This window comes from Caloenas nicobarica, chromosome 1, assembly GCF_036013445.1.
Source record: "Caloenas nicobarica isolate bCalNic1 chromosome 1, bCalNic1.hap1, whole genome shotgun sequence".
Lineage (NCBI taxonomy): Eukaryota > Metazoa > Chordata > Aves > Columbiformes > Columbidae > Caloenas > Caloenas nicobarica.
In genome coordinates, this window is record NC_088245.1 from 82,112,038 (window position 1) to 82,132,867 (window position 20,830).

Genomic DNA, 20,830 nt, shown 5'->3' on the forward strand with positions numbered 1-20,830 from the left:
TCTCACTTCTTTTTCTTAAAGAGTAGTATCCAAAATAATACACTGTTAGTCCTGCCGATGCCTTATGTCCATTTGGGAGCAAAGAGCAGCAAGTACCTCCAGGGTCTAACACACCATTCTTGTTTATAAATCCCAAACAATGTTTCGGGTTTTTTGTTTGGTTTGTTTGTTTTTCCTTAACAGCAGTCTAATGTTGACCGGTACAATCTGGAATCTACAACAGCCAGATTAAGATTCTGAGTGCTGTGGCAAAGCCAAATATGCCCCCTGCCCCCTTCCTACCCATGTTCTTATTTTCCAAGTATGCCACTTAGCACTAGTTCTTGTCTCCTGGCCCAGATGATTTCTCCTAGATGATTTCTACAAAGTATAAGGAACACTTTGAATTTCATTCTGACAATGCAGTATGCTCACTTATTCTCCCATTTAGATTATCATACAGAGCTGCTGTTCTCATTCAGATCTTTAGAAACGTGATCTTAGGAGTTTCGCTTTTTCCATTTTTCAGGCTTTATAGAAAAGCCTTTATAACCATTCTGCATATGATTTTTCGAACAGTTAAAATCAACTCACCCTTCCAATGGCAACTTCATTTGAACCATATTGTAGTTCTCTGTTCAGAATGATACCCAAGACAGAAAAGGGTTTTGTGCCTCCTTTTCTAAACCAATTGGATGTCATTCTGAAAAGAGCTAAGAATCATGGAAGTTCTGAAAGAACTGCTTTCTCTCAGGGCTTCATCCATCCCTACAGGAAGGAAGCAAGAATTTTAGATTGATTATTAATTATGCTCAAGATGGCAGAGGAAAGCATCCAATAGAGTAGGCATTCAAGGTAAAGTGGACTAAGGATGAAGACAGAAAGGACTGAGATGGCAACCCAAAGCACTCAGACTGAAAAGCCTGCGGCATGTGGGCAGTTACAGGGTCAATGACAAACTGATTTTTGGGTGAAGCAGCCGAGACGAGTTTATGTAACAATTTCGTAAGACACACAGAGAGACAGGGCATAAAAACAAAGGGTTACTTCCAGTTTCTGCCATCCTCCTGTTCACTAACAGCAAAGTGGCAGCTGGAATTTACTGGACATAATGAGCCTACCATGCTTAGTAGTCTATCTAGACTGCAATCATCAACCAGACTGTAGAGCTGTAAACTCCCTGCATTTAAAATATGAATATGTTTAGACAGTAAAATGTGAGAGAAATATTGAAAATAAGAAATCAAGAGCATCACTGGTAGCAAAGGAGGAGGTAAAGCACAAAACCCCCCACACAACCAGAGAATGTAATTGGAAATAATCCAGGACATTTTCATTGGGCCTATGGAAAACAAAAAGTGAGCTGCATTCAACTACCATATCAACCATAGCTTAGCAAATGTCTTGTAGGTATATCACTCTATTTTGAAAATACTGAATTAAGCTGAAAAAAAATGATTAAACAAAGGATAATAGTGTCACACAGCCACTGGAAAAAGATGTGATGATTTCCAAAGCAGGCAGGTCACTAGGTTGTGTATAGATTTCCACAGAATAAATGTGATCTCATTCCCCAATAGGTACAGGTATAGACCTGTGGAAATCTGAGTTTACAATGGCATTTGAACCAGATGGTATTGGCAGATATCTCCAAAGTAAATCTTTTGCATACCTGGAAGGCTCTGAATTCAGAACAAATGTCATTCATTTACACAGAGAAAATAACAACATCGATCGTTTGAAATGCTCATCAACCCACAAAGAATATGCAGCTCCAGACCTACATGATATCATGATCTCCAATGAATGATGGGGAGGATCACAAAATTCTTTAAGTAACAGCAGCAGTGCCGCAATAAAAAACAAATCAAACAGGGATGATTGCAAACGCAGACAAGAATGTGGCCAGGATTTTCATGGATTAAGACAAGACTATGACTAAAGCTTTTGGGACATAATGTATAAGCTTGATTGCAGCGGAAACAGTGAATGTGAATATTACACTTGGCTAGTTACTATAAGCTCTAGTGCCCCCATTTATAAATGATAGTGCTACCGATAAAATTGAACAAAAGCAGACTAGGAAGACGGGGCGGGGTGGGGGGTGCGGGAAGAGAGATTGCTAGATATCTAACAGACTTTACCTGGCCAGGGAAGCACCATGTCCACATCCAGTGATCAGAGAACTGAACAGACCTATTTGATTATTCTGACTAAGAGCTACCGGTGGGGAAAGCCCATGTGGACAGAGGAGAACCAAATGTTTCTCACACTATACTCTGACAATACAGCTGACTGGAGTGAGAGTAGTCATGGAGAAATTACACTCCTGAAAATTGTGCTCTTGAATGCAGAAACAATACCAGGGGGGGGAAATAAAAAAAAGGCCCAAGGTACTTGCTGTCACGCATTTTAAATCACTGAGGCATTGTGTCCCACTGTTTGGTTACATCAAATTATCACTAATGACAGACTGTTGAGGCCCCAGCCTCTAGCAACTTTCTTTTTCAGTATATCATCATTAAGAGAGAACAGTTTTTCAAATTTTTAAAAAAACCTCCTTCTATGGAGGTTGAACCCTTCCTCTTTTTCCTCCTTTTGCCAAGGGTGGAGCATGATGAATTTTGGACATCAGCAGGATTTACCTATCACTTTAGGTTTTTTATGGCATTCGAGAAGAAGTTATAACACACAGAACTCAGTTGTAAAGTTGTTATTCATTTAGGCTTCTCAATGGGTGACTGAGCGCATTTAGCTATTCGGAATATTAAAGCACACAGGCCACAACTGGCAGTGTGATTTGGGATACTTTTGGACACAAAAACAATGGCTGAACCAGTGTGCTTGACTGTCCTGATTTATGCAAGCCCCCTTAGAAAATAATGGATTATAATAGGATGCACACTGTGGAAAATGTATTCTATATTGTAACCACACTAAGGCAAAAAGAGTTACATCGAGGATTAATTTGGCGTTTACTCTTCAGATGTTTTTTCTGTGCTTGTAGCTATTACTGGTTTTTTGGCACAAACCCAGATTAGCCATTAGTGTGTAGATTGCCACTGCTCTGCCAAGCTTTTAGAACATAAACAAAAAATAAAAGCCACTTTGCTAAAATGACAATAAACATTTAAAGCCCAATAATATCTCCTTGTAACTTTGGTAACAGTAAAAATATGGAGCCAGCTTTCATGTACAAACATGGAAAATGGGCTAAAATCATTAAGGCATTAGAGACCTTACATAATTAAAATTGTCATTTTATATTTGCTGCAATAAAAATAGCTATTTTACTTAGAGTAATTACCAGTGATTTGTGTTATTGTATATGCTTATTAAAATGTTTATTTCTGTGAAGAGAAGATTAATTGAAGAATGGCACAAGAAAACTAAGGATAAAGAGTAGGGCTTTAGCAATACTTTACATCACAGGATACCAAAAGGGAGCCTTAACCTATTTTTAATTTGATTTCCTGAGAAATGTCTTAATCTAAACTGTGGCTGCCTTGTTATTGCTTTGATTTAATTAGCCTGAAGAACTATTATGTGTTTCCATTTTATCTTCCACTTTGTGGTAGAACAACCCAAATCTTATTGTTGTCTTCATGTGGATCATACAAATCTATTTGATGGAGTAAAGAATATTGAAACTTCAAAAAAAAAAAAAGTTTATTTTCAACCCTAATGTTTCAAAAGCTAGAAGAATTTCAGGCATATGTGACGGAGGAAAGGGGTAATGGGCAAATTATTTTAGAAATGTAAGAATACTTGCATTCCTTAAACAAAACCACTTTTCATAGCAGAAAAACATTAGCACAATTTGTAGTGCACTGGTGGCCATAATAGATTGGGATATGGATATTATATGAATATTTGTGTGCAGAAAAAAATCCCTTTGACTTTAGACAAGACAGACAGCTTGTTTGCTAATGGCAGGCTAGGATTCACCTCTCCTTCCCCCCACCCAAAACCAAAAATATTTCAATGATGCCAGAGTTTCACCCTGGATAACAACTTCTGTAGCAGTGATGTTTTTTACTTTAATGCTCCACTACTAGAACAACCTCTCTGAGATTTTATTTTACTAGGAAGAAGAAACAGAGCTCTTCTTTTTTCCCTTTCTTGGATGGGTGCTCCAAAAGCCATCTCCCTTCATCATCTTTGTAGCACTCTTCTTTTACCCCAGCTTGGGTTTATTATGTTTGTGGAGTACGTGTGACCAGAACTGTGTGCAGCATTACAGGTTAGTGTCTTCTACAACATGAGTCATGTAATGGCAACAACTGTCCTGTCACTGTGGAAATAATTACCTCTATTTCAGTTTTGGTTTGTATTTTCCTGTCCCACAGACACACCACAGTGGTGGCAGCTCAGAAGTACTCTAGGAGTGCTCCCTCCATCTGAGTTTTTCATGTCAGCTTTCTCCAAAAGTAGCAGTCTGCACTTTATAACACAAATGGATGTTTTTAATCCTTTAAAAAAAAAATGACTTAACAGTTTGTACTGGTGAACCTCTTTTTCTTTTTAGTACTTCAAGGTCATTAAATTCCTATTGTAAAATATTCTGCATCTCAGCTTTCATTCCCTTTCTCCCTTTTTCTTTCCTGTCTTTGAGCCCACATTCAGACTAATCATCCTTACAGATTGTGCGGCACATTATTTATTTTGCCGTTTTTACACTTTGTCTTATCCCATGCTACAACCTAGAAGGCTTTTCTTTCTTTAGTCTCTTTTTATGTATACAGCTTTAAAACCTTTTCCTATTTGCTTTGACTTCTTTCACAAGGACTAAGTCAGCTTGACTTTTATCAAATCTTATCTGTACATAGCCTGAGCTCCAGTGTGTAGCCTCCTATGCTGCTCAGTGCTTCTTTCACTCTCCAAAGGTGTTTTGCCCTTGCAGATTATTTTTGTCACACTGGATTTGAAACTCTTCTATATCTGCATTTTCCACTGCTTAGTATTCTGGTTTCTCATGTCTTTTGTATCTCTGATGAAATGTGAAACCCCACATATTCAAGTCTCTGAGCTCTTCAGCCCAGATAACTTCTCTGACCAGACCTTTTTATGTTCTCCTGAGCTTCCCGATTTGAACAACTGAAGCAACAATAAGAGACAAGATGGAAAGTCCAAAGAAACCTTTTACTTCTATTCTTGTGGTCACTATATCCAGTTTATTTTCCACCAAACAATATGAACTGGAGAGACTCCTCAAACTAAAAGTATCTCCTAGTTCTTCTTATCTTTATTTTTTGGCATTCGTGCAAAATACATCATCTGTACTTTACAAGGCAAAGTCCTGGAAAGACTAAATGATTTCTCTCAAGATCTCAAAGCACAGAAGGGAAGCTTTTGGTTTCCTGTGCCAAAATGAATGAAACCTGTTCTCCTCCTCTGCATTCTGATACAAGCCCCTTATAGACCTCCATCAACAAGCAGTCACTTGTTTCAATGCTTATTCTTCCAGCTCACCTCAACTTAATTTCACTAGCTAGAAAGCAAGTCACGGGGTGAAGCAAGAGCAGGAAAAGGGAAGGGAAAACATAAGCACTGCAGACAACAAAGATATTTATTTACCCATGTAGGTCATTTTCTGGTAAAGCTTTAGTCTTACCCTGTTAAGGATATGTAAATAGATAAAATTCAAAGACCAGGGAGAAAAAGCTCCTGCAACAATGCTGCTTAGTGTACTCTACCCCAAGTTAATTTTAAATAGCTGTTCTGACACCACCAGTTATAGGATTGCAGAAGCATCAAACACAGCATGGGTTAGACAATCCACCTCAAAAACTCCATAACGCTTTCACTCCACAATCTGTGGCACCTAGACTTTGTATACTAAAAGAATGGCATTACAGTACGGCCAGGGCTCAGGTACCTTGTAGAAGTGGGCTGAAGACCTTTGAGGAAATAATTGCAATGCAACACAGTACTTCTGAGATGTGTCCGGATGGTTTGAGAACCAGAAATATATCTGAGCCATAGCATCAATATGATTTACAACTTAATAACTTTCTGTTTCCAGAAATAAAGAAAAGTTGTTATTTAATGGCTGAAATACTGCCATTTTCTCCAAATGCCAGTAATAATTTAAATTCATGACTTCTGTATTATTCATGTGGTCCAATTTAATATGAACAGTATTTCTGGTGCTCAGTGTTTATGAAGAGTGTCTCTTTAGGGTATACCTTACTTTATGACAAACAGATGCTAGAAATAACTTCCTGGTGCTCTGCTGCTGTGAACTGGGGATTAAAAATAGGGCTCATAATTGTCTATCCTGAACTAAAGAAAACATAAGGATCTTTTCTTGACAAGATGCTAGGGCAAGATAGGATATCTCATCTCTTTTTTTTCCCTACTTCTCTTTCCTCTCTACTGTTCTCTTTCTCTTCACTCAGAAAAAGCAGGTGCTACTAAGTGTGATTTACAGACTCATAATGAAAACCCCACGTTTTTAATTTCATTATTTGCTATGCCATCTTTTAGGCCTCAGAAGCTTCAAAGATTAAAAATCAAACATTTTATTTAAAAGAGACCAGACGCAGAGGGATAACTGGGCCAAGCCACCCATTTTCCCTTCTGAGAACACACCTGCAAACATAATGCTATGGACCAGCATTACTCCTGACATGATAAGCCAAAAAGGTGAATGTGGAATCTTGTAAACGTGAATATAGCTTAATTTAAAAGAACAACAAAAACAAACCCATGTTGGCACTACTTGGAAAATAAAAAAAAAAAAAAATCAACCTGAAAAGATAGTGATTCCTTCACATCTCTAATGCTTTTTGCTTGAACAAAGTACTTTTGGATCATTTTCATGCCTGTGTTTTTCCACGGAGTAGTAAGAAGAAAGAGGAATAGATACTTGATTTTCGGTTAACAGGCAGAAGTCATTAACTGGAATAAATACTTTTTAGAACAGTGAAGGATTCTCAACAACAGTGCAGCAAGCAGCAGTTCCATCTCAATGTCACCTTGGAAGGAACAGTGTAGACTCAGGAGATCCCGCTTCATCCCACTACCAGAACCTAGTGCCACACAACACCCACTTTGTGACTTCAGTTTTTACTTTGTTGATTTTACCAGAATTAACTAATAAAAGTTGTTTCTAAGGATGCTGAATGCAACGATTCAATTTTATGTGAAGTAGTTCAGTTATAACTGAATATAACTACAAAATGGGTTCTTAATTAATTCTTCAATTAATATCTTCACTTCATCAGACAAATCATTTTATCTTGAAAATTTATCTAATCTTAATGACAACATTTATTATAAATACTAGAAGTCCAGAATGGTTCTTCTATCAAAGTGCGTGGAATATACAAATTTCAGTTTTGAAGATGACAGCTACTAGTCTTTGACATGTGCTCTGATAGCAAAGCATCTCACTCAGACTTCATGGGATGGGCTCTTAGCTGGTGTGAACTGCTTAAGTCTCGTAGTCCACATCATACAAACTGAAAACCTTACTTCAACTTGTATTTAGCAAAGAAAATCAAGGAATAATTTTAGAAATATTTCTTTATATTATTTATACTATCAGCCATCCTATGAAGCAACTGTGTTCTTTTCCTGGCATTAAAATCTAGAAATGCATTTTTTCCTGCATGATTTGTTTACTATCTATAAACGTAACTAGTGTTAAGTGTCGTTCTTCTGTTTCCTGTTGACTTGTTCCTCTAGGCTGAAAATGATAGCTTGATTTAGTATTATCTGTACCAGTAAGCACTGATAACTATACAATTAGTGTGGTCATAGTGGGACATATGTATGAAAATAAACTAGGAATATGTATTTAGATACAGTGACAAAGTTTGACTTGATACTTTCCACTTTATGGTATAAAACATTTTTGACCGTGTTCTTAACATCTTTGGATAAATCACCATTTATCTTCCATCTCTTTCTGGATATTATTAGATTAAACATCAAAGTTTTTCTCAGCTTTCTCCTTTTTGTTCCAAATTCCTGTGGAAACATACAAAAATTAATCCTTGCAATCTACAGCACTAACTTGTGCATCTATGTCAAAACTGAAAAAAACCCCCAACCTGTTAGAAAACTGGGTAGGCTAAATAAACTTATCATTGCTAACCTGAAATCCTCTACACTTAAGTTTGGTTTTGCAGGGAAAAAAAAAATATTGATATTCTAATGCTTTGGGTATTTGTGAGATTTAGTGCACTTGAAAAAAAAAAAAAAAGCTCCTACTTATTCATCAATTACAGCAAAAAGAATAGCAGTATCCACTGGTGACTTAAGGTAAAGCACTCAACTTGCTGTTCTTGGTCAAGATGAAGACAACATGTGAAGGGACGACAGTAATTCAGGTACCACAACAATCAAACATCCAATTCAGCAAAATACCAATTCCACGCTAAACACAGCACACACACAAAGTTGTACACGAATTTATGAAACGCAGAGAAGCAAGATCTGACCAAAGACTTTTTGAGGGATGCAGTCCCACCACAGCAGTTTCCTAAGAAACAGCCCATCAGCATACAGCAGCGAGTAGTTACCCTGTGATGAGGTGCCTGTGTCAGGAGGGTGGTACCTGATGCTCTATAGAGGCGATGCATGACAGCTGAAGAAGGAGTTTGCTCCCGCTGAGCTTCGTCTCTCCCTCCACCCAAGACACAGACCACAGTTGCCTCACGCACTTGCTGGACTCAGCACGAGGCTGTTTCATGTGTGGCGTCCCAGAACCTGAGGGATGTTCTGCTACTGCATGGTAGCTGAGAAGCCTGTGCTGAGGTCTCGCTTTCTGAAGACCTGTGCAGGAGGAAGATCGTCCCTTGTCTACCTTGTGATCTGTACCTCTCTTAGCTGGATATGCAGCTGAGATTATAACCTTGCTTGGTTAAATCAATGGAAACAGACTCCAGTACAGACAATCTGCTCCCAACTCACAAATAATAGATTTCAGCTCCTCTTAAATTGACTATAAACAGAAAAAGCTGTAACCAAAATAAACCACTCTCTAAACCCAAGGAAGAGTCCCTCCAGGAGTCTGCACTGTTTAACAACATCAATTTAGGTAGATGCTATCGGTGGCACATGAGCCTGAGGCAAAAGCACTAAATGTTCCCTTCCTGTGTTGAATCATTTCACACGCGACTGTTATTCGGGAAAAAGCACATTAGGAAACGTACGATTTAATTTGTTTTATTACAATGATGAATATTGCTCAGTTGCTTTCTTGTTTGATAGTGGAAAATTAATGATTTACACATCACTAACTGTTTACTATGATGTCATGTACTTCACTGATTATTTTTTTCTGTGAAAAGTGAGAATGCAACATATAATAGAAGAATTTTTCCAAAATATTTTGATATCTGAGATATAACCACACTATACTTCAACTACTTACTATTGAAAACTCTATCATTGCTTCTGTTACACTGTGTTTGTCAAGTGTTATTTTTAGCGAAGAAATATCAACTTTATATTAAATGTATTTTTTAGACTAGATGTTGTACAGCAACTACATAAGTTCTAGAAAGACTACATCATCGAGAACATCCTTAATCAAACCACAGTTAAGTGTTTTCAAAATACAAGATAAAGTTTTCTAAAACAGATACTTACACATGAGATAATTGTGCATCTAGCATGTAGACACTCAGATTGGCGGGGGACAACTAAATTTTAGTGTAAAGTGAAACCCCAACTTTGTCCCCAGCCATGAAAAGGTCTGTTTCTAAGGTCTGTCAGTTCTTTCAGAATAAAACTAGCTGGAACTTTCCATAATGTAACATTGATTATTATATTTATGCTGAGCTAATCTTGAAAAATTAATCCTATACTAAAAATTGAAAATCATTAATAGGCCTCAAGGGAAGAAGATCTCACAGACTTGGAAGCATAACTATTTGTTCATCTTATGTCCAGTCTATGAACAAATACACACTTAGCTTGGAAAAAAAGATCTTTTGGGGTATTATGAAGACCTCCAGCATGGAGGAGCAGGCATACCCACTTAACTGGGAAACTGCTGCTTAGGCCTGCTAATAGGCTAATAGGCTCCCACGTGGGACCCACAAAGAACTTCAAACGTGATAAACTGACGGACTAGAAATCACCGACTGCTCTCTCTGACTGAATCACAAGAAAGACTGAACAAGGTTGAACTGAAGTACTTTCATATCAAATAGTCCTGTGCTATTAGGCTTTCAGTCTCAAATTCACAAAAAAGAGTTTTTAACATACGTTAGAAACTTAGGGTTGTTCACAGCATGATGTGGCTTGGAATAATAAGATGAACTGATTAAGGATTAGGGGTTTTTTTGGCTATCTTAAAAGGGATTTGAACAGAAATTAGGTACCAAGTGGGTTTTTTTTTCTTTGTAAAGACATAAACATCAAATACAAATCCTATTATGCCTAACTAGAGAATGAAAGAAAAAAATATTAGGCAAAATTTCTGTACTCTGATTATGACAGAATTCGGCAGTTGAATAAAACTGCAATAAAAGAAGAAACTGGATTAAAAGAGGTTCATATTCCCACTGACGTATTCTATAAAAACTAAATTGGAGCAGAAACTTCTAGTGGGTCTCCTTTCATTCCAGGGGACTTCAGAAGAGTCATAGTATATATCCGAGAAACTATCTGTGGCAGACCAGCAAGGAAACAAATGCCATTACTCAAAGGGCAAACAAAATTTTCAACAAAGAATTCACTTTACCAAACAATGCATTTTTAGTCAGCTGATCTTTTTTCTTTAAATCAGAAGTTTATTCATCTTACTCCTGTGACAAGCAAAGTGGAAAAATATTAGAAAATGTGAAATGTTTACTTTTGATATTCTTAACAATACATTACTCCCAATTTCAAAATAAATATGGAATAAAAGGCATCTAAACTGCACAAGAAGTTTAATTTTAATCAAGCCATTTTTGGAGGTGTTCAAGAGGGGAAGATATATCACAGATATTTTAAACACACTGGTAGGGAATGGTATCAGCTAGGACAGGAGAAGATAGATATTAGACAGGCATTACCAACTTACATTAGTACAATTAAAATTGTTTTCTCTCTGCACATCAAGGGTCCTGGCCGTAAGCCAAGAATCTAAGAATACCTGAGTATGCTGTTAGCTTTTTCACAAAGTTTGTACCCGATGTTTACTATATCATTTTTAATGTTTACTAACCTGTTTGCATAGAACGATGAAGAGGTCAATTAACTGTGTCTTTATCCGAAGAAGAGAAGTTCTCTTCTGTTGCTTAGTGGAACTATAATTCACCGTGGCAATCAAAACTCTTGTAGCATTACCGTTCTCACAGTGAGAGTGAGAATATTTCTTGTAGAGCAAGAACACTTTTCCTTCTAAGTAGTAGAAATTTTGATTCCGTTATTATTTGCTTTATACAATAATATTTTTTCCCTATTCTGATCGGCAGCAGGTAACAATGTCAAATTTTGCTGTAAAAAGATATGCAAGAGAGGAAACCTAGGGAACCTAGAATTTCATTATTAGTAATATAAGTCAAAAGAGTTTAAACTTTTAAACCAAGTTCCATCACAATACTGGAAGTTTCCCAAATTTTTATTTTAAGCAATTTCTGATGAGAAAAAGGGGGGTGGAGGAGGGGGCAATATTTTTAGCAATGTTAGTTTGTAAGAATAAAATACTAGTTTGGAAAAATTATGACTCCTTCGTTATATGTAATTCATATAGAATTTGATATTCTCATGACTGTAAGTCATCATTGTTCATGGATTTTTTTTTAATTTTAAAACATTGCTAGTGTATGAAAGTATCACCTCAGGTTGCAGATGGAGACCCCACTCATGACAGGAACTGCCCCAGATTTCAGGCATCATTCCGTACATTGCTAAAGCAGCTTTCCTTTTATGGGGCTAAAATTTCTGTGTGGGATCTAAAATAAGGACACCAACAACTTTTTTTTTTTCCTACTTGTTATCCCTGTTCAGTGAAAGGTTTTATCTGATAACCGTATGTGCATGAGTGACATCATTCAGCAGTGATGCTGACAGGAGTTGGTCCTCTGGCACTGGTCAGTGGCTTCCTGCATTATCTTTTTCCTCCCATCTGGCCTTCCCCAACAAAATGCTTTCCTATTTGCATGGAGAAATCTTTTCTAGATATGCAGGCCATACAATAAAGTCATTTCAAGTGTATGGATTTATACAGCCTCACATGCTCTCAGTCTATCTCTTTCGACTGTCACAGACAAATTCAAAATGTGTAAATTTAATGTAACTTTTTTTATGAATACTTAAAACATAATCGCATCTTCTTTATGGGTCTTCTGCTAGCTTAGTCTCATTAAAATTCATTCTTATGAATGTGCAGTGCAGAGAAAAGGCTGCTAACATGTCACAATAAACCAACTGTCTGAAACCCTGCAGAAAAAAAAGAGGTAACATTTGCCTTGTACCTTGTAGTTTACGAGACAAGATATCTAGAAGCAGCTGTAAAATGGTCATAAAATAAAATTGGAATTTATATCAAAATCATTCTTAATACCTTGGGGCTTTTCTATCTCTGCATAGTTTACCCTGAGAGATTTAGTGGTGGAGTTTTATGCTAACCATCTGAAAGTTATAGTGGAGTTGTCAGTAATACTACCTCTTTTTGGTGTGTCTGCCTATATATCAGTCTATTTATTTTTAAATAGCAAGACAGTAACCCCCAGAAGGTGTAATATGAAAATGCTATTGGCAACAGCTGAACAGTTATAGAGCTGTTAACCATCCTTAATGAAAATGCTACTGAATGCAAGCTGCTTTTTTTTATTTTTTTTTTTTTTTTACAATAAGTATTTTTTTATAATAAACAGGGAGCATGAGGTAGAATGGACTTGCACACCACCCTTGCTGAGTAGGTTCCCCACAGACCAGGGTATTTTTCTGACTTCTATTTAGAAATTCTGCCAAGAGAGATTTCTTAAAAAAACAAAACAAACCAAAACAAAAACAAATGCAGCAGCATGAGAAACTGCAAGAAAATTCACATACATCCTGAATGAATTATGAAACATTTCCTTTATGGTGGTGTCTGGGGCACTGGTGGGAAGCAGTTACCATAAAGTGATGTGAAAAAAAGGATGTTGAACTCAAGTCCTCTTCTCAGATAAGGAGGATGTGTATGTGTACATATATGTAATGAGAAAGTGCAAGGAGCAGGTTTATCAAAATTGAAGGACTTGCATTAAAAAAAAAGTATTATAAATGCTTGCATCTTACTCTAGGTTCTGCCTGATGAGTAATAGCCCTAATGATTAAAAGATTTCACACAAAATATAGTTTATTTGGCAACAAAATCATGAAATTTTCACTTTCATGCTCAGACATGATGCTTCCTAGTGCTGTCTGAAGTTTTACAAGAAAAGTTTGCACAGCTTTGTTATCTCGTCAGCTGAATCACAAGTCTAACCTCAGTATTTATTAAGCTCAGCTTTTATCTATTCTCTATAAGCTTCTAAAAATGTGTCATTACAGAACTCAAACAATCAAGGTTCCTGTTCCCAGATACACTAGTATTCCAACCCAAAAAATCTGTACTGGTAACTTTCAACCAAAGTCAAGTCTGAAATTATTACTTATTTGAAAAACAATACTAACTGCAAATGTTTAGTGGTGGAATAATTACTGAGGGGGCAAATTATTGAAACTAGTTATTGAGGATACGCTTACTGAGAATAAAGTTATATCCACATCTTCAGCACATAAAGCAGCTGTGCAGTGGGTAAGGAATCTGCTCTGCATGGTTCCCCCTCCAAACCTGGCCATCATTCTTGGATAGCAGTGCATGGGGGGAGCCCAGTGTGCTGGCACTAAGGAGTACAGGGGGCTGAGCGGTGTGGAGGCACTGTGGGCAGGCTCTGTGTGCAAAGCAGGTACAGGAACCAGATGGTACCGTGCACCTAGCTGCTGTCAATCAAAAAAAATAAATGTTCCATTCCATCAAAAATTCCAGTTGCTGAGCTAGCAGATGTGTTGAAACTTGTCCTGTGGATATACTTTGCTCATTATAGTATCATTATAACACCAAAACAAACCTCCACCCCTAAGTATACACACCTCCATCACACCCCTATGCTCCCTTGAGCATGCACTGTGAAGTTTTTACCTTAAAAATCGAAGCGAGAGTCTTTACGGCAATCAACAACAAAGGCATCCTGGCTCATATCAGGAATAGTGTGGCCAGCAGGACTAGAGAAGTGATTGTGCCACTGTGCTCAGCACTGGTGAGGCCCCACCTTGAATATTGTGTGCAGTTTTGGGCCCCTCATCATAGAAAGATATTGAGTGCAGAGAAGGGCAACGAAGCCGGTAAGGGGCCTGGAGCACAAGTCTGATGAGGAGCGGCTGAGGGAACTGGGGCTGTTTAGTCTGGAGAAAAGGAGGCTGAGGGGAGACCTTATCTCTGTCTACAGCTACCTGAAAGGAGGTTGTAGCATGGAGGGTGTTGGTGTCTTGTCCCAAGTAGCAAGTGATAGGACAAGAGGAAATGGCCTCAAGTTGTGCCAGGGGAGGTTCAGATTGGGTATTAGGAAAAAATTCTTCACAGAAAAGGTTGTCAGGCATTGGAACAGGCTGCCCAGGGCAGTGGTGGAGTCACCATCTCTGGAGGTGTTTAGAAGGCATTTAGACAAGGTTCTTAGGGACATGGTTTAGTGCTGGAGTTAGCTTACAGTTGGACTCGATGATCCTGAGGGCCTCTTCCAACCAAAACGATTCTATGTATGTATTACTAGACTCACTCAAGCTCCACCTAAATGTACAAAATAGTATAAAGTACCCTAACAACAGGGAAAAGTTAGGGAAGATACCATCACTGAGAAGTCAAGAAAACAGCATTGCAGACTTCTGGGATCAGTCAATAGCTGTGCCAATCTTCTCCCCACAAAAGGATGCTTTTGGGTAAGATTTGTGCACTTGGTTATACCAAGTGTTTCCTCAGGACACTTAGACCTCAATCTTGTATTTATAATCACATTAGTAGTGCTATATAGTCATCTTACAATTTATATATATTTGGTACCAATAAGTGTTCCTTGCAAATAAAGTGTATTTTTTCAACAGCAATCTAAAAGAACTTGTATCTACTGCTTTAATAAACCTCATTATTTGTGGATCTAGTCATGAGAATTTCTCATTGGATGTGCTCAGGCTTATGGTATATATTATAGTATTCGTGAATTTGTGCAAGCATGTAAACTCAATGACCACAACCTGACACTGCACTATTAGTGAATCCATAATCATGTGAATTCAGTGCTGGACTGGCTGTTGAGCACAATCAGACTTATAGTACCGACTGGGGTCATTTGATGTAATTGGGCATCAGTCGAGTTCAGCTCAGCCACCCCCAAGTGAAGTACTGAGGACAAGCTGGAACGCAAGGGAGCTTAACTTCTGCTAAATTAACCCTCTTAATGCAACGTTAGTATATTTCCCTTTATTTGATTACTACCTTTCACAGTGTTGTATAACACATTAGTGGTGAGGACCAAAATGAAATAAAGAACAAAAGAAAATAAAGAATAATTACCCACAGTTGTTTACAGTATGATTACACAGGGAACAGTCAGGCTTCTTCTCCCGATTAGAGGAGAACAATCTTCTTCCAGGTTCATGAAAATTATAAAACAGAGAGTTCTGCATGGCATAAAAACAGATTATGAACTACCAAGCCTCAAAAAGTTACCTGCTGTGGAGCAAAGCTACGGCTACTCTCGCCCATGTGAGCACACGCCACTCCAGTATGAACTAGAAGACGTTGGCCTAGACCACTGCTGATCATGGATCTGCACATGATGGGCGTGCCCCGCTGCTAGGCTGAGCTGGGACCTCACATTCATAACGCTCCAAATCTGAGGACTGCCTGCTGCTGGCTAATAGAATGGAAGCTCTGCAGATTTCTGGACATATATACTTCTGAGAACAGTGCCAAAACTTGCATGTAATACTTCCTCCTTATTTCCAGCCTTCCCTTCACTTCTATATCAATAGCCACTTTGTTTTAAGATACGGTGCAATGGCTCTTTTCTTACAATAGGCCATGCTAGGTCATGAAAATTCACTTCTCGAATGCAACTTCTCTACTCATGAAAAGTGCAAGTCATTAAAGAACTCCTGATATCTTTTAAGTATTTCTTGCTGGAGAACAGAACCACAACAGCAGTCTGGTACTACAAGATCTTTCACCACTAGAGCTTGAGGTAGCCAATTATATGCATAGTGGTTGGAAAAGAAGCTGAACTGTTATCTTGTGTCATGCATAGCAATGCAAAATTTCGTAGTCTTTTTAGATTTGGTACACCTGCAGCAATATCTAGAGCAGTAGGCATTGCTACTGTAGAGAAGATTTAGGAAGCCCAAAGATGCAGTAATTAGGCTGATACAAGACTATATCAGGGAAAGCCATAATCAAATATTTTAATATACTAGGCTTTGCTTCAGGTCCTTAAACACTGTCTCAAATTATGACAGAGCTACGGGCAGTTTAAGAAATAAAGCAAGAAAAAAAACCCACGCAGCTTTCTTTTCAAGAAATTAATTTCCTCTGGGAGTAGAAATGCTGGGTTTGAGTTATCCTAATCCTCTTGAGCCACTACATGCCTTTAATGAAGTGTGGACAAAGCCAGAGAGTGCTTAAGAAACAACTGAAAAGACTCAGTAAAAGAGTTTGAAGGCCACAGAGGATGCCACATTTCTTGTTGGAGTACATAGGTTTAAAAATTCTGAAAAATGAATCAAATCTAAATGGGATTTACATTTCCTATGAGCAAATTGTCTGATGACTTTATCTTGGCTACAGAGTGACCAGAGCTAACTTTAACCAGAATTTGATGAAGTCTAATAACCTAGGATTTGAAACTATCTGATTATCTTGGGACCAAAGCCAGGTAGGTAATGTATTCCTAGGGAAGTGTGGATGAAAGTATATTTGATACCAACTGACTGTTACCACCCATGTATGATACCATCTGGAAGCAGACTGGCAGCTTGGGAAAAAAAAAAAAACAAAAACGACAAACCCACATCTTCAATAAAAAGATGAAAAGCTGTTAAATGGTCTCAGTATGTGCATTAAACAATATAAGAGGTTTGTTTAAAAACCCGTTTGCTTTATAAGCTGAGACTATATCAAAATATGTTGGGTGATAAGGCAAAAGTAGTACCTTTTTACAGTAAGATTTTTTGTGGTTTAGGACCAATTAGATTATGTACAGTAAAAGCAGAATCACACTAGTGAGAAGCACAATGCCACCAGTCTCTTTTTTTGGGGCTAAACCAGTGAAGAAAACTTAGGCGTCATACTCCAATGCCTAATAGTGAGGTGCCTAGTCACCCACAGAAATCCTGAGCTAGGACTGGAGCGGCCAGTGTCTCAGACACATGGAGAACATGAGGGTCCTTAGAACAGGATTCACGGCAGCCCGTGGGCCTGGCTATCCAACATCCAGTGTGGAGGCCCAAAAACAACTACTTATGTGGTCTAAAAGTTAAGCATCCAAAGTCCATGCTATAAGACAGGCATTTATTTCCTCTTAAGATTTACAGCATTGATTCCTTTCCGGAGGTGAGACTCTTTCCTCCCTTCTCCCACTCCACCAGAAAAGTGAGAAAAAAGGAAGTCATGTTCAAACTGAGTTGTACCTCGTTCCTCAAGAAATCAGTGGGACTACTCAAAGACCATGATGCTCCTAAATGTTAGAAAGCACAGCAGAGACTGGCCATAAATCTGAAAATCTTTTTCAGATACATTGTTATAAAACAAGTTCATCTGCAAGTACTTTAATTTAGTTATTCAAAAAAAAAAAAGCTTAAAAGTGCTCTGCACAGCATTAGGTGTCTAAGGCCTATCACAAAAGCAATCAGATCACTTTGGAGACCAGCTGTGCATCAAGTAGATTGCTTTCATCTAAGTGATAAAAACCTTGTAGACTGTGAACAATACTGGGCATAAAATGTAACATTTTTAATGAACAACATAAAAGAAAGAATGAGCACAAGAAATGGCAATTTAGTCAGAAGATGGGGAAAAGGAGTCTCCCTAACCTGACATTTTATAGCAAGTGGGTTTTGCAGTAAGCAGAATTTAGAGGGGAAAACAGTATTTTTCTCTTCTAATTAATCCAGTTAGGGTACCTTGCAAATCAATCAGGAATCTTCCAGCATCAGCTGACTGAACCTAAAGAACAAGCATTAAAGTATTCTGGACCTGCTTCAGATGCAGGATAAGTTGATGAAACTCCATTAATTTCAATGAAGATGCAAAATTGGCCTTTTTACCGTAATCTTCTACATCAACATGAAAGAAAAAGCATAAACCATTAAGCATATAACTGCCGTTATATTTTATTTCTTTTATGAGGACATTAACAGCAGATTATATCTTTTGTGAGCCATCTAACAGGACATTAATGATGGAAGGGTGCCCAATAAATAAAATGACTGTTATTACTACTAGTTATAGTTGGTCTGCCAGTACCAACCGCTAAAATTTTAATGTTTGGAAAGTCAGGAGTTACTTCAGCACTCTGCATTTCAAACCATCTTCTTCAAGTGTTAGCATTATTTTGTTCAGCCCAACTTAAACACAACTAAAACCTCATTTCAGTATCCAAATTTCTTTTTACTTCCAGGTGCTGAAGGTTCATAGTGGAGATTTGAATGCTGCAATAACATCCAATGCAGACACAGGCCAGTCGAGAATACCTACAAGTGAGGAGAAAGTAAGGAGGAGTTTAAACTCAGTCTGACAGAAGCACAACTGGATGTGGACTTGGAAAACATCTGCACAAATATTTCATGCCCTTCTCAACACTGGTTTTTCATCTGTGCTATCCCTTCTATATTTTGTTGTGCATTCTCATCCGCTATCATTCCTTATGTAGTGATCAATCGCACTATTTCAAAATTCAAGATATTTCAAAATATCTCGCTCACAGGCAAATATGAGTATTTTGTATTTCATTATAAAAACCAAAAGCCAACTGAAAACTTGGAATCAAAATTCATTTTTCTAAAATGCCTCATTCAATGTCAAAGGCTCTAGTCATATTAAAAAGATGAGTCAATCGTTTCCAAGAGCAATAGTTACACATGTGAAACCAGTGTATGTGGATATATACTCACGTACACACAGACACATTATTTTCTTAAAAGAGTTTAAGCTTTTTAGATTCAGCCTACAGGTCTGGATTGTGAAACAAAAATCTTGGTTTCAGTTTTCTCCTGTCCCAACTTTTCACTTTCTTTTATCCTTTGAGGCAGACAAAATCTACAACCTTGACAACACTCTGCTAGCAGTTATATCTGAGCAACCTTACTGAATTTACAGAGACTGCACAGAAACAAAGGTGAACATATTTTGGCTACAGAAACATGCAACATCTGTCTTGGTTTCAAAATTGTGGAAAGTAGCTATCGGTCCCTAGATACCAGTATTGTGTCATTAGACTACTGCTAACACTTGCCTTTTCCTGAACTTCTTACTACTGGAAGACACACTTACATGTTTCTGTTTTGGAAAACCTCGTCATTCAAGATAAATGCATTTTAAAAGCCCAGAAAGGACTCAAAACAAAATGTTGAAACAATACAATACGCTTTTCTTTTAACATACTGATGTCTTGGTATAACTCAGTTAAAAGCTTAAAAGGGTGATACTTGTGCTATAAATTCACAGTCCACAACTGGATCTTGAGTACTTATTATTACTTGATCTTCCCTTCTTTTCCTTCTCCCTCCCTCCTCTTTTTTTTTTTCTTTTTTTCTTTTTTTGAAACATTATTGCCCTGTCTTTCTTTGTCTCTTCCACACCCAGGGGAAATCTTCTGGCTGACACCTAAGTTAAGTACTGCACGCCTGACTCCTTTCCATGACAGAAGAATTGTTTTAGTAGGCCTTTAAAGATACATTTTGATGTGATTAGTCCTAATAAAGTGTACTAACCACTAAGCTCTTGGAGAGCCAGCCCTACTCATCCACAGCAGATCAAGGATACAAGCAAAGCAATCTCTCCAAGAACTCTTTCAAATCAGTCTTCCCACTGCAGGCAAACCTCTTTTATTTTTGAGAGAGTATCTCAAGTTTCCATATACAACTGTTTTTTGACTGCTGAAGACAGACTAATTAAAAAAAAAAAAAAAGAACAATCCTAGCAGTATGGCCAAACAGCAGATAGAGGGGAGAGGAGTGAACAAGATCTCCCACTACCACCCAGGAGAGGGCACATTGCCTTTGGAACAGCCAGGCCTCCTCACAGCCACCAAGTCCAATACCCTACACAAGGCAAAAGAGCATCTTGTGGTACCTGTTTGTTTCAGCTGAATGCACAAGAGAGGCAACTCACTGAATCTCCAAGCAGTTTTATGAAAAGTCTCACAAAGCATCATGCAGGTCAGGCATAGGTCAACAGGACATCAGAAGCAGCAGCAGATGCCCCATAGACACCCGGTAGCAAGGGGGGTGATAAGGCCCAGCCATAGGAATTCATGAAATAACTTAAGGCCATACAGAAATGCAGCTTTTTCTTTCTGTTTGGTTCCTCCCCCCAGTCTTTTTCTTTCCCCCTCCATATTTTATAGAAGGGTTCTTCAGTGTACCTGCTTATACAGACACCTTCTCATGTGAAGACGCATGGAGCCAACAGTCCTGACTCATGGCTTAAAAGAGCAAAAATACTTGATGACTCACATTTTTTTTTACTACAGACATAAGGACATAAAACAGTGCTACCAAATACCTTCTTGTTTTCCCTTCTATGTTAACAGCTTCTGCTTATATTCTGTCTCTCTCTGAATAAACTAAGCTGTAGCCCATAGAAGCAGAATTTTTGATCTGAGTGACT